This window comes from Macaca nemestrina, chromosome 5 (genome assembly GCF_043159975.1).
Source record: "Macaca nemestrina isolate mMacNem1 chromosome 5, mMacNem.hap1, whole genome shotgun sequence".
Taxonomy (NCBI): Eukaryota; Metazoa; Chordata; class Mammalia; order Primates; family Cercopithecidae; genus Macaca; species Macaca nemestrina.
Window position 1 is genome coordinate 155,571,462 of NC_092129.1, and position 12,597 is coordinate 155,584,058.

A 12,597-nucleotide genomic window follows, 5' to 3' on the forward strand; every position below is an offset into this window, starting at 1 on the left:
AAGTGGGATTGCTGGATCATGTGGTAATTCTATTTTTATCTTTTGAAGAAACTCCATACTATTTTCCATAGTGGTGGCATCATTTTAGATACCAACAGTTGTAGAAGGATTCCAATTTCTCAACATCTTTACTAACACTTATCTTTTGAGTTCTTTTTAATAACAGGCATCTTAATAGGTGTGAGGTGATATCTGTTGTGGTTTTGATTTGCATTTCCCTGCTGATTAGAAATGTTAAGAGCACCTCTTCACATACCTAGTGGCTATTTGTATGTCTTCTTTGGAGACATGTCTACTCAAGTCCTTTGCTCATTTTAAAATCAGGCTATTTGGGATCTTAAGTTTGTGTGTGTATGTGTGTGTGTGTGTGTGTGTGTGTTTGACTGTTGACTTGTAGCAGTTTAAAAAATGTATTTTGTATATTAATCCCTTATCAGATAAATGATTTGCAAATATTTTCTCCCATTCCATAGTTTGCCTTTTTCCTCTGTTGATTGTTTTCTTTACTGTGAAGAAGCTTTTTCTTCTGCTACGTCTTGTCTTATCTCCTCACCTGGATCTAGGTTTTCTCTGCAGCATTCACAGAACTAGTCTTTATATTCTCTGGCACAACCGTGTGTGTGTGTGTGTGTGTGTGTGTGTGTGTGTGTGTTGGCAGCTTCATAGGCAGAGAAGGTTTTTTTTTTAAAAAGGAGAGAATCTGAACACATACAAGCATAGGAGAAGATTCAATCCTGGGACTTCGCTCCAGGTGGATGGAAACTGACACAGACAGTTGGCTAAAAGCAGTCCTTGAAATAGATGACGGGAGGATCCAAGGGTCTTTCCGTCCAGAATGCCTTTCTCCTCTTGACACAGCGTCAAGACAAGATTCCATTCAGAAATTTCAGAAACAGGAGTCATACATAGTGGACTTTAACGTATCACACCTAAGCCCTCACCTTTAGATAACACTATATAATAAACCGATAAGAAAAAACAACGTTAAGTGGGGGTGTAGCTCAGTGGTAGAGCGCATGCTTAGCATGCATGAGGCCCTGGGTTCAATCCCCAGCACCTCCACGAGCGTTTTCTTATACTTTGAGCATTTCGTTTCAGTGTTTGAATACTTGTGTTTGAATACTTCGTTTCAGTCTTTTCTTTTTCCTTTGTGCATACCCTAGCTTGTGTTTTTTCTACTCACAGAGAAGGTAAGCCATTTGGTAGTCATTCATTTGTACTATGGGTCCTAACACCCCTTCAGCCTCCCAACCTGACTGCTTCAGCACAGCTTTATAGTCATTTACTGAAATAGAGAAGCTGCTTATTCAAGATCCCCTGACAGTGAAGCAACAGGCATGCCGGCCATATAAGACTCGTTCTCCTTTGCTGCCGTTTCTCAATACTATTAAGAAATCGGGGGTGGGAAGACAGAAAAGAAAAACAAAATTGCCCTTGAAAAACATCCATTAGATTTCTCTCCTCCCCGCCACCTTTCCTCATACTCCCCTTACATTTCCACCACTCACAGAATCTTGGTTGGGCGGCAAAAGGTGGGTCCAATCACTAGTCATGGGAGCGCTGTGATCCCAGCTTTCTCTAAAGAAGGAATGTTTAGAATTTTGTCCGAAAGAAAGACGCTTTTGGCGAAATTCCGAGACTTTCAAAATACACAGTTGAGAAAATTATTTTCAGAGATGGAAAAAGCCGCAGGTCGCTCTCAAAGAGGTGTCAGTCTTGGACGTAAAGGGTTATGTTTTCCTGTGGAACAGAAACTTGTAGTTCACCTCCCTTAGGATGGAAAGACCTTCTGGTTTCCTACAGCCAAAGAGGAGCCGAGGGGCCGGGCGCGGTGGCTCACGCCTGTAATCCCAACACACTGGGAGGCCGAGGTGGGCGGATTATCAGAGTTCAGGAGCTCGAGACCATGGCGAAACCCTGTCTCTACTACAAATAGGAAAAATAGCTGGGCGTGGTGGCGCTCGCCTGTAATCCCAGCTACTTGGGAGGCTGAGGCAGTAGAATCGCTTGAACCCGGGAGGCGGAGGTTGCAGTGAGCCGAGATTGCGCCACTGCTCTGCAGCCTGGGCGACAGAGCGATACTCCGTCTCAAAACAAAACAAAACATTATAGAGGAGCCTAGGAGACATTGGCAATACGGGCACTTTCAGTGCCATCCAAATCTTGGGCCTCTGTAAAGATCTGGCTTCAAGCTCTCTCCTTCGTCCCTTCCTCTTCTGCAACCACCTGCCTCCTCCTATCTCCCCACTGGTTTTCTTCACCACCTCTTGTCAGCTTCACCTCCACTTTCTCCTATTCCCGTTGATTCGGTTCCATTGCTTCCTCCTGCCTAAATTTCCCCCAGCAGCTCAGCTCACTACAGTTTCTGCAGCTCCACTTTCTAGTTTGGCGTTCTCAAGCCTGAATGATAATCATCTGAGGGAGACCTTTCAATTGCAAAGATCCCCATCTTTCCCCCTATCCGGTGATTATCGGTTCACTACGGAGCTGTAAGTTACAAACGGGATTACCAGTGAAGTTCTCAGGGCAGTTCTCAGGCTCAGGAAACACTACATTCCAGTCTAAAACCTTTTGACTCTTTATTGGAGGTTGTTTCTGGTTGACTATGTTATAAATGTCGCCTTGCCTCTAAACCCCCATCTCAGTGACTTTCCAGCCACAACTGAGCCTCACTCAGTTAATTCTAGCGGGGGTGGGGACAGGAGACAAATTTGGGATGGAACCAAGAAGTTGATACCTAATTTATTCACGTATTCAGGAAGATACAGATTTTGCACAAACAAGAAAAAGTTAAAAGTAAAAGAGAAGGCACAATGGTTTAGGATTACCTCCTAAAATGTATGTGGGCATATTTGGACACTCCAAAATTTAACAACAAGAGGAAAGTGTCTATTATTTGTGCCATCGTGATGGTTGAGGTTTCAGAATCTCTCCAGGAGCACGGGGTAAGAGTAAAGAGGTTGTAACAGCAGTTTAAGTCACTTAAACTTAAATGCCTCCTATGTGTTTCTTTGTAGGTCTCAGGAACGGAACTGCAGCTTCCCTGAGACAAAGTCGCTGCTGAGTTTCCTGATCATGACGATCCACTGAAGAGTTTGCTAGAGCAGTGATTGTGACAGCATACACTTAGGTTTTTCTTTTTTCTTTCTTTTCTTTTCTTTTTTCTTTTCCTTTCCTTTCCCTCTCTTCCTTCCTTCCTTCCTTCCTTCCTTCTTTCTTTGAAACTGACGTTTATTTGCCGTCAACCTTATTTCCATGTTGTCTAAGAGCCTGTGCAAGAATAGCTTAAGACCATTCAGTGGTTGCTTCTACCCATTCACCCTGAAATTCCTCCTTGGTCACAGCCTTTTCAGCAGCAGCCTGATCTTCTTTTTCAAGCTCTTCAAAATCTCTGTAGAAGCAGGGATCAGGCATAACCTGCCACGGGTGTTCACGGGAAATGCTGCCACTTAGGTGCTGAACTTTCGGGACCAGCATCCACCACATCGAACCAACTGAGTAAGCTCCTTTGTTGTTGCGTGGAATGGCAATGTACACATAGCACAGAGGAGAATCTGTGTTACACAGAGCAGTCATAGGTAGGTTAACAAAAGACGCCTCCGTGAAGGACTGGTGGTCAACCCTGGGGTCAGTAACCGCAGGAAGCCATGGCTCCCGGAAGGTTGCCTGGATCCGGTTAGTGAAGGTTCCAGGAGTGAAGCAGCCAGCAACTGGAGTGGCTCCAGTGGCAGCAGCAAACTTCAGCACGGCCCTCTGGCCAGTATTCCTGGAGGATGTAACACTGACAACAGCAGGGTTTTCAATGGCAGCAATGGCAAGAGTAATGCCATCACTTTTCCTTTTACAGATGTACTGTTCCATTTGGAAGTAAAGATGGGTGCCACCAAAGTGGGTTCTTGCTGCAAGGAACTTAAGGACATCTTCCTCCTCCATTTGCAGGGCATCAACCGCTCCGGACATTGTGAAAGTTTCCCTTTAAGTTACAGCGGGAATCCAGAACAACGCTGTACAGACCCTTCTGTGGGTAACGCAGAAAAGCACACATAGGTTTTCATTTGGGACTTGTTTTCTTCTTCCATCTGGATGTAGATTTACCCAGACAACTTTCTGAGTTCCGCTTTTTTGTACCTCCTCCTAGGATTTCTAATTGGGCGGAAAGTCAGAAGTAGTGAAAATTCAGGGGCCCTGGTGCAATGGTGTGGGAAATCTGTGATAGGGTGGAGACTACCTGGAGAAAGAGAAACACACTGGAGCTCCAACCTGAAGCCAGGTGAGTTAACTTTGGCCAGGCTTGTTTGTGTGTGAAGCTTTGAGGTCCTAGGGCTTAGCTATTCCCTTTTGCTGGAAAGGGGTGTCCAAAATATGGATTCCCTCATGGATTACAATGGCCAGAGTTCTACTGCTTCATGGGGATGTTTTGTCTTTCATGGCTTTTGATAGCTGCCTGAGAGGTGTGTTGAGGGCTCCACACTAAATACTGTAGGGTTACAAACAGCAAGAGGTAAAAGAGGCCCTGAGAATCCATGCTTGGCAAAATGGAAGGTGGTCCAAGCTGTTTTTCACTAATTTGGCGACCCTGTGGGCCAATCAGGAGGCAAGGATTGGGAGTCAAGAGAAAGAAGGTCTATCATTTTGTCTTTGCCCAGAAATAATTCAGACAGCAGCATGACCGTAACATACCTGGTGGGGATAGCCCTGCCAGGGGACTCTGTGACTTAGCTGGTTAAAACCTCTGAACTGGGTTTGGGTGTCAGAGAAAACTGAGCTTGTGATTCATCCTTGCTCCCTCTCCTGCTCCTTAAGGAACTGGGAGGAGCACGCTCTTGGTTTTTTTTAAACAAAGGAAATTTGATGCTATATTTGGAATTTCAACTTCACATTTAAAACTTCCTTTTCTAATACAAAAGGTAGCATGCAAAGGCTTTGACAAAGAAAACTGATATCGATTTTGATACATTCACCAACACACGATTTGTACGGAAAAGAAAGTGCAGAACAATGATATACCATAATTTTTACTGACTCTTTAACAAGTGTTTCTTTCTAGAAATTCAGGCAACTTTATCTAGACCTATTCCTCATCCACACCCCTTTGGCCACACCTGTCTTTGGAGCCTTTGGTGCAGTGATATGTGAAGTATTATTAATTCATTTAAAGACTCAAGAACAAAAAACCCTGAAGTTCATCGAGGAAATGTAGAAAGCAAATGATTTAAATACGCTATTTGGCAATGCTTCTGAGATTTTTACTTGAGCTAGATGTTTTGGTTTGGGGAATGGGGGAGGGGGGATTATTTGGTGTCTTCTATTACATAGTTATTTGGTGTTTTCTATTACATATTTTGTGTACATTTCCTGTGAAAGTCGATTTAATATGCAATAAAAATAACTGCTGCCAAAACCCAAGACCTAACCTTTTTTTCTTTCTTTTTGAGATGGAGTCTCTCTGTTTCCCAGGCTGGAGGGGCGCGATCTCGGCTCACCGCAACCTCCGCCTCCCGGGTTCAAGAGTTTCTTCTGCTTCACCCTCCCCAGTAGCTGGGATTACAGGAGCCGGCCACCACGCCCGGCTAATTTTTAAATTTTTAGTAGAGAAGAGGTTTACACCATGTTGGCCAGGCTGGTCTCGAACTCCTGACCTGAGGTGATCCACCCACCTAGGCCTCCCAAAGTGCTGGGATTACAGGCGTGAGCCACCGCACACAGCCAAGACCTAACCTTTAAAACCTTTTGGTAGATCGCTTGCTGCAGGCTGTAAGCTGTTCCAGCGAACGAGAGCTGGCTGTCTTCAGTCATCCAAATTATGTTTTAAGTGTTCGCGAGGCAAAGCGCTGAGTGCCACCTTACACTTGGACAACCTTTACCTAATCACTCACTCCGAAAAACTTAGGACTGAATGCCCAGCTCCTCTGTTGCTCACAATTCAATTTTCAGCGGCAGAGGCGGCTGTTGGAGGAGCCCCGAGGAGAGACGCATAAGGCAACCAGTGGGAAGATTTTCTGCTCCTCAGCCTTGGACGATCTAACGCTCATAAAACAGAGATGCAAGGAAAATTTTCTCTGATTTTTTTCTTATTTCACAAAATTTTTTCTTGTTTACTTTCTTTTTCAGTCTCGCTCTTCAGCGATACCGCCTAATGCATGGGTCCGTAGTGTGACTGCAGGGTTCATGCTTCCTGCCAAGCAGACCTGATGGAAAATTTATCTGTTTATGATTTTTTTTTTTTAATGCTGGGCTACAAGTCGATATCTACATATAGTCAGAAATGATAATACCATGACCCACAAGAACTCCTTGTGGAGTAATTTGTGCCCCGTTTCAACGTCTGCTTGTTTCACCCACGTTAGCAATATATTCTTCTCACGCTAAGTTTTATAAAAAGCCACAGATGACTGTCCGAATAAACAGCATAGTATTAAAAGCAACATATTTGACACTCTCCTTTTTATAGAAGTAGAGGAAGCGCGACGAAAGCGTGCAAAGGATGAGAAAGGAGAATGAAGAAAATATGCAGCTGGAGGAGCCGGGGGTCGAACCCGGGGCCTCGTACATGCGAAGCACGCGCTCTACCACTGAGCTACACCCCCTGCCCGCGAACTAGTTATGTTGGCTTATGTATAAAATACCATTTTGTTTTCAGTTTGTTGGTTTCATTTTCTGTTGGTTGGAGAAGGATCGCCGGATTAAATTCCACCACTTTCGTGAAATCACTAAACTGGATACTGTTTGGCAGCTAACAGTGTCCTAATACATTTATAACAGTATACTAAGACACTAAGATTATAGTCCAAATGACACAGTTTCTTATCCTTGGACTTTCCCATTCCTGTTAGCCTGCTCCAAGCTCCATTCACAAGCAAACTGCATGAAAGCTACTTTCTTCCACCAGCAAAAAGCACAGACTTCCAACATTGAGGACTGTTCAGTCATAGAGAAGGATCCCTGATTTTAGTCTAGACCTTTAATCCAGAGCTCTTCCAACTGAGCTGTGTTTGCCACATTTCTACTTTCTCCCGCAATATTGACTCAAAGGAAGTGCTGCTCTGTCCAGAGGCAGCCTTCGGAGAGGTGAATTCACACTGTATTTGTTGGAAGCTGTGACAACATCCATTTTCCAGTTGACTCTCAATCCTCGTTAATGCATCATGAGCTCTGAGATTGTCCTCAATTTTGGTTCCACACCTCCATCTCTAACCCTCCCTTAAGAACTATGTTCACAAAGGATTTTTTTTTTTAAACCTGCAAAATTTGATTAACTTTAATCAATTGACGATTTTCCAGACTAGAGGAATAAACAGGGCAACAGCAAAAGCAGAACAGCGAAGCAAGGATGGGCGACTGAGCAAAGCTATCACAACAGGAAAGTCTGCTATGCATACAGATGTTTGAAAGAATAAAGCCGGAGAGTCCTGGGAATGTTCAGAGTGCCATCAATGAATGAAAAAATGCAAGGCAGTCCTGGATAGCACAGAGCTAATAGAATTGGATTGGCCGGCAGGGGAAGAGCATAGTTAATAGCTGTTCTGTCCCTGGGATGCTTTCATCACTTCCATAACGAGTCCGGGAAAAAAAAAAAAAAAAAAAAAAGAGTGGTGTGTATCACAGACAGGCACAGTTCTAGGGACCTGGGACACCTGTTAGTGGATGCAGAAGCTCTGGATTGGAAGACCGCACAGAAGGAAGAAGGAGGACAGGGAAAAAGTCCTCTCCATCACTTGAATTTATCTGAAAGTCAAATGTTCTCCATCACAGTGAATGAACATGATTTTGTCTTCAAAATTAAAGCACGTTGATGGTGGGACTTTCCTTACTTTTGTTTCTTTTTTCAAGCTCCTTCACGAGATACAAGAGCCCTTATTCAAATTCATGTGCTCTATTCCAGCTATGTGATAAAGTTTTATAAATAGTCTGTGTCCTAGGCATTCGATTTGTTATCCGAAGTGTTTTTCCTGGGATGGCTGGAAAACCATCCTAATTTTCCCCACTGCTGGTGTCTTTAGGATAACACCCAAATAATTTCCACTGCTAGTGTCTTCAGGATTAGCTATTATGGAAAAAAAATTTTTTTTCCATGACTTTCTTTTTTTTCTTCTTCTTGGTTTCTCTTCGTTCTCCTAAGTAACATTGTAGAAAGAAAGAATAGGTGAAAAGCTGGTTAGTGCTATTGCATTCGTGATGTTGAATAGGCATTTTTTTTTTCCCTTTGGTTTCTTCTTTCTGCTATCACAGAAATCATGCTTAATTTCTGTGTGAGCCGGTGGAAAAAAAAAGGGAACTGAAGGCATAGAGTAGGAGAGAGGCTTCCGCATTACGTTACTGAAGGTATGTGTGGTATAAAAGTACTTGGGGAAATCGAATAAACAAAACCATGGAAGTGCAGGGCATTGAACCCTGGACCTCATACACGCAAAGCACGTACTCTACCACTTAGCTATATGCCTGAAAGGCAAAGAAGACCTTTTAAATTTTTGATGAGTTCAAATTATTGCATTTTATGCTTTTGTTGTCATATCTACAAAATCTTTGCCTAACCTAGGGTCACAAAGATGTTTTCTTCTAGAAGCTGTATGGTTTTATGTTTTACACTTAGGCCTATGATTCAATTTTAGTAGATGCTTTAGGCTTTATAGTATGCATTTTAAAAATCACACTGTAACTTCAAGTGGTATTATATTACTTCATGTATAGATAAGGTAGATAAGGACTTTACACCACTATATGTTCATTTCTTCTCTACCAGAGTTTGTGCTAATATTAACAACATAACCTCTCCATATGTTATAACTCCACAACATATTGTTATTATTTGTATTCTAAACAATTATTTTTAAACAGATTTAAATAATAGCAAAAAAATTCTTATATTTACTACATCCTTATAATTCCCAGTGCTCTTCATTTATTTGTGTAGATGCACATTTCTTTGTGTAGATTCATTTTTTACGTTGGGGCTGTCATTGAGACACATGGTACAGATATCAGTCTCATGTAGACGAATGTAATATGGGTGTGCAGTAGAGAAAGGTGAATCTAGAAGAACTCCTGAGTTTTCTAATTTACACCAGAAAATTTTTTGAAAGTCTTCAGTTGTACAAATGTGCAATATTTTTCAAGGAGGCATATTCCCTGAACTTTTTCTATCTCCAGAAAAAAACTTAATACATTAGGCTATATAGACTTTTATATTCAATGGAATTCCTTTACTAATGTGGCTCTAGGGACTATTAAAATTTTACATAAAAATAAGAAAAGAATTTTCTGAAGACAAAAGGGAACTAAACTTCTAAGACTTTAGTTAGTGTACTATTATTATAATCCTAATAAATTTTTCGCTTCTCACCATTCCTATTCAACTAATAATTTTTCCAGCAAAAAAAAATTTTTTTATGTTACACATCTAGTATCCTGATGTAATACAGTTGTATTTTGGCAGTTCTATTTGATATTGTCTTTCCTAAATTTAAGTCCTAAATTTTGAATAATAAAAATTTTATGATGTTTCTTACTTTAAAACTAGCTCCGAGTTTCCCAGTCAGCCTCTGATCCACAATAAAGACTTGTTCTAGCTCTTAATAAAAAGAGGAATACTGAAAATAATTAGCAGTAATATGCTCCACACTTTAATTAGGTCAAAACAATTGTGACAATGTTCTGTGACAAATTCCACAATGTGAAAAACAAAAGAAAACAAAGTTCTATCAGTTCAAAAGAAAGAAACTTATTCACCCTAGGTTAATTATATACAAGTAAAACAATATTCATACAAACATGTTTCAGCAATTGTCTACCCTTTTCAGATTGGATTGGGAATGTCCTAGAAGCAGATGCACTGTCATTTAGTCTGCAGTTCAATAACCTTTCTCGTAGTATAGCGATGAAAGGAGATCCAGTTTAGTGATTTCAGAAATAGTGTGATTTATCTCAGTGGATTTTCTCCCGTCAACCATTATGTTTTGAAAATTAGAAATACTGACACTGATATATCGAGATGTATGTGCAAGAGAGCTTGGCTATCACGAGAATGTTGCTCGGTGGTAGAATGCATACTTAACATGTGTGCTATCTTGGTTTCATTTCCTGAAAATGTCGCTGTTCTTTAGCTACTCACCAACAACCATCCCTTCTTTTCTCATACACTTTACTCGCGTACATGATCCAAAGGACTCCCTTTAGTGCTACTCCATTTGCATGCCATAAACTTCTGCACTGCCCAGGGCAAATGACTATGGCAAAGACTAGATGGAAGAGGATAAAACAAAGGATTAATAGCTCATTCGAAATCATCACTAGGAGACAGAAACCTGACCCCACATTAACAGAAATTAACCTTGGGTTCCGATTCTCTGCATCTGTAAAGATTATCAAAGACAAAAAGAAAAGAAAAAGATCACCATCACATTTTATTTATTTATTTATTTATTTATTTTTATTTTTAAATTTTCTTCACTGTGTCTGGCTCAACCAACAGGATGTGGAAGAGCAGAAAGTTTTTTTGTTTGTTTGTTTGTTTTTTAATTCCTGTCACTTATCTTCTGTGTCCCTCCTCCACCTATCCATTCCACACTGCCAGGGAATTGGGTTCAGCCGTCATATGTAGGAATCAATAAGTTCCAAGTCTTTCTTAGTGGGTAAATACATTGTATAATAAAAGCACTTAAGAAACCTGAAAGCTAAAAAGTTGGAAACAATCGAAGTATTGAAAGAGAAATTGAATGAAGTTTTCAGTCTGCAGTAAGCGAGATAGCTTGATTGGGAGGGCATTAGACTGAAGATCTAAAGGAGACTGGTTCAATTCAGGGTTTTGGCAACTTTGCCTTTTCAGATACTCTACCAGCGATCTACCTTTGCAGTCTTAAAATTTCGTATGAACTGCATCTCTTAATTTATGTTTAGTAATTGATATTCAGGGGAGCAAAAGAACATGGCACATAAGCAAAGGAATTACGTGTCTACCTTCTTTTGCTTCTCCATATATAATAAAGCAATCGCGATGCCCCACGAATTTTGATGTGTGAAATAAAGATGAACTGTAAAATTCATTTTGATACTTACAATTTTATTTCATTTTTTCTTAATTAGAGTGACATTAGACAGAAAATGAAAAATACCATGACAGGCTGAAAAAAGAGTGACTGAAAGGGAAAAGCTTTGTATTTTAGCACTTTTTATGGCAGTTGCCCCCGCTTTGAATAAGGGATCCTGTATTTTCATTTTACACTGGACCTGTAAATCGACATTCATAGTACATATAATTGTAGTATCTATAATTGACATTCATAATTACAGATTATTAATTCATAGTTGACATTTTACAAATTTGGAGAATTGAAGACATTCTAACTCTTCACATGCCTATAGCTGAATTATAATCCCAAGAGCATGGCCAGTACTGTATTAAAATCCACACCTACAGTATACATTCCCTCTCTAAACTTCAATTCGTTGTTCTTAACTCTTTATATAAAATTGGAATACTTGAAATGACATTGCACAGAAAACCCAATGGAAGATATGGCTTGTATTTAAAAAAAGAAAAAAAAAGCAAACAAAAAAATGGGCAGCATACTATAATCACTGTACTGCTCTGTGCTATTTTTATGTAGTCTTATGTTGGGAAGATGCACAGTTTCAGTTTGTTTCCAAAGCCTTTGGACGCCACCTGTTATGTCCAAGATCGGGGTGGAGGATCCCCGATGGTAGACAGGAACGACAGAAAAACCTCAAGTTTAAAGACAGTTGGCATGAAGACACTCTCACCTTGACCAACCGAGGCCCCACTGGGATTCGAACCCAGGATCTCCTGTTTACTAGACAGGCGCTTTAACCAACTAAGCCACGGAGCCCACGGAAACTGTCTTTGGTTTCCTTCTATCAGAGTATATCTTGGTATTTGCAGTAGAATTTAGATTTTCCTTTTAATTAAAAACAAAAAGTTATTCATTTATTGGATTTTTATTTGGCCTTTGATCCCACCCACAGACACTCAAGACAGTGAATAACAGCTTTGATGGAAGCACTGATTTGCCAGTCTTTTTCTCTTGCTCTTTATAACCTTACTGTATTTGGCTTGGAACCTCATTGCCTTATGGGAACTCAAGCCGAGGGAAAAATTGAAGCAACATCAAAAGAGAAGGGACTATGAGAAATATTTGTATTTCAGGCTCATTTTAGGCTTCCTAAGGCATTAGACTTAATGTTTAGATTGTGCATCTGTGAAAGAAGGGAAGTGCCACAAGTTCTTTCACTTTAAAAGTCAACGCCTGGAAATGAGCTCAAGCAGTTCCTATGATTTACACAAGTTTGAAAAGGAAGGAAAATGAGTGAAGGAGCTAATAACCTCAGCGACTTTTTCTAGGGAACATTACAGCTCTTGACATAGAATCATAAAGAGATGGGAGACAAGGAAGACAGGGGCAGGAAAACAGAACGTTCTGGAGCTTTAGCGATTATATTGTCCCTTTAAAATGGAACTTTTTCTGCAAAAAGGAGAATTCAAAGGAGATTCACAGATCAGGACTACAGCTACCAAATGAGTTAGTAGAATATATATGTGTGTCCCAGGTAGATCGATAGATTCATGTAGCTCAGATGATAAGC

At 40.6% G+C, this 12,597-nt stretch overlaps 3 non-coding genes and 1 pseudogene across 3 annotated transcripts; 1 reads left to right on the top strand and 3 right to left on the bottom strand.

The window, feature by feature from the left end:
• Positions 1-990: 990 nt before the first annotated feature.
• On the top strand, positions 991-1,062 carry TRNAA-AGC (transfer RNA alanine (anticodon AGC)). Its single transcript has one exon. It is a non-coding gene; the product is annotated as a tRNA-Ala (tRNA).
• A 2,223-nt stretch (positions 1,063-3,285) lies between these two features.
• LOC105491683 (small ribosomal subunit protein uS2 pseudogene) lies at positions 3,286-3,960 on the bottom strand (annotated as a pseudogene).
• A 2,555-nt stretch (positions 3,961-6,515) lies between these two features.
• Positions 6,516-6,587, bottom strand: TRNAA-CGC (transfer RNA alanine (anticodon CGC)). The gene has a single exon. It is a non-coding gene; the product is annotated as a tRNA-Ala (tRNA).
• A 5,182-nt stretch (positions 6,588-11,769) lies between these two features.
• On the bottom strand, positions 11,770-11,843 carry TRNAT-AGU (transfer RNA threonine (anticodon AGU)). The gene has a single exon. It is a non-coding gene; the product is annotated as a tRNA-Thr (tRNA).
• Positions 11,844-12,597: the final 754 nt, after the last annotated feature.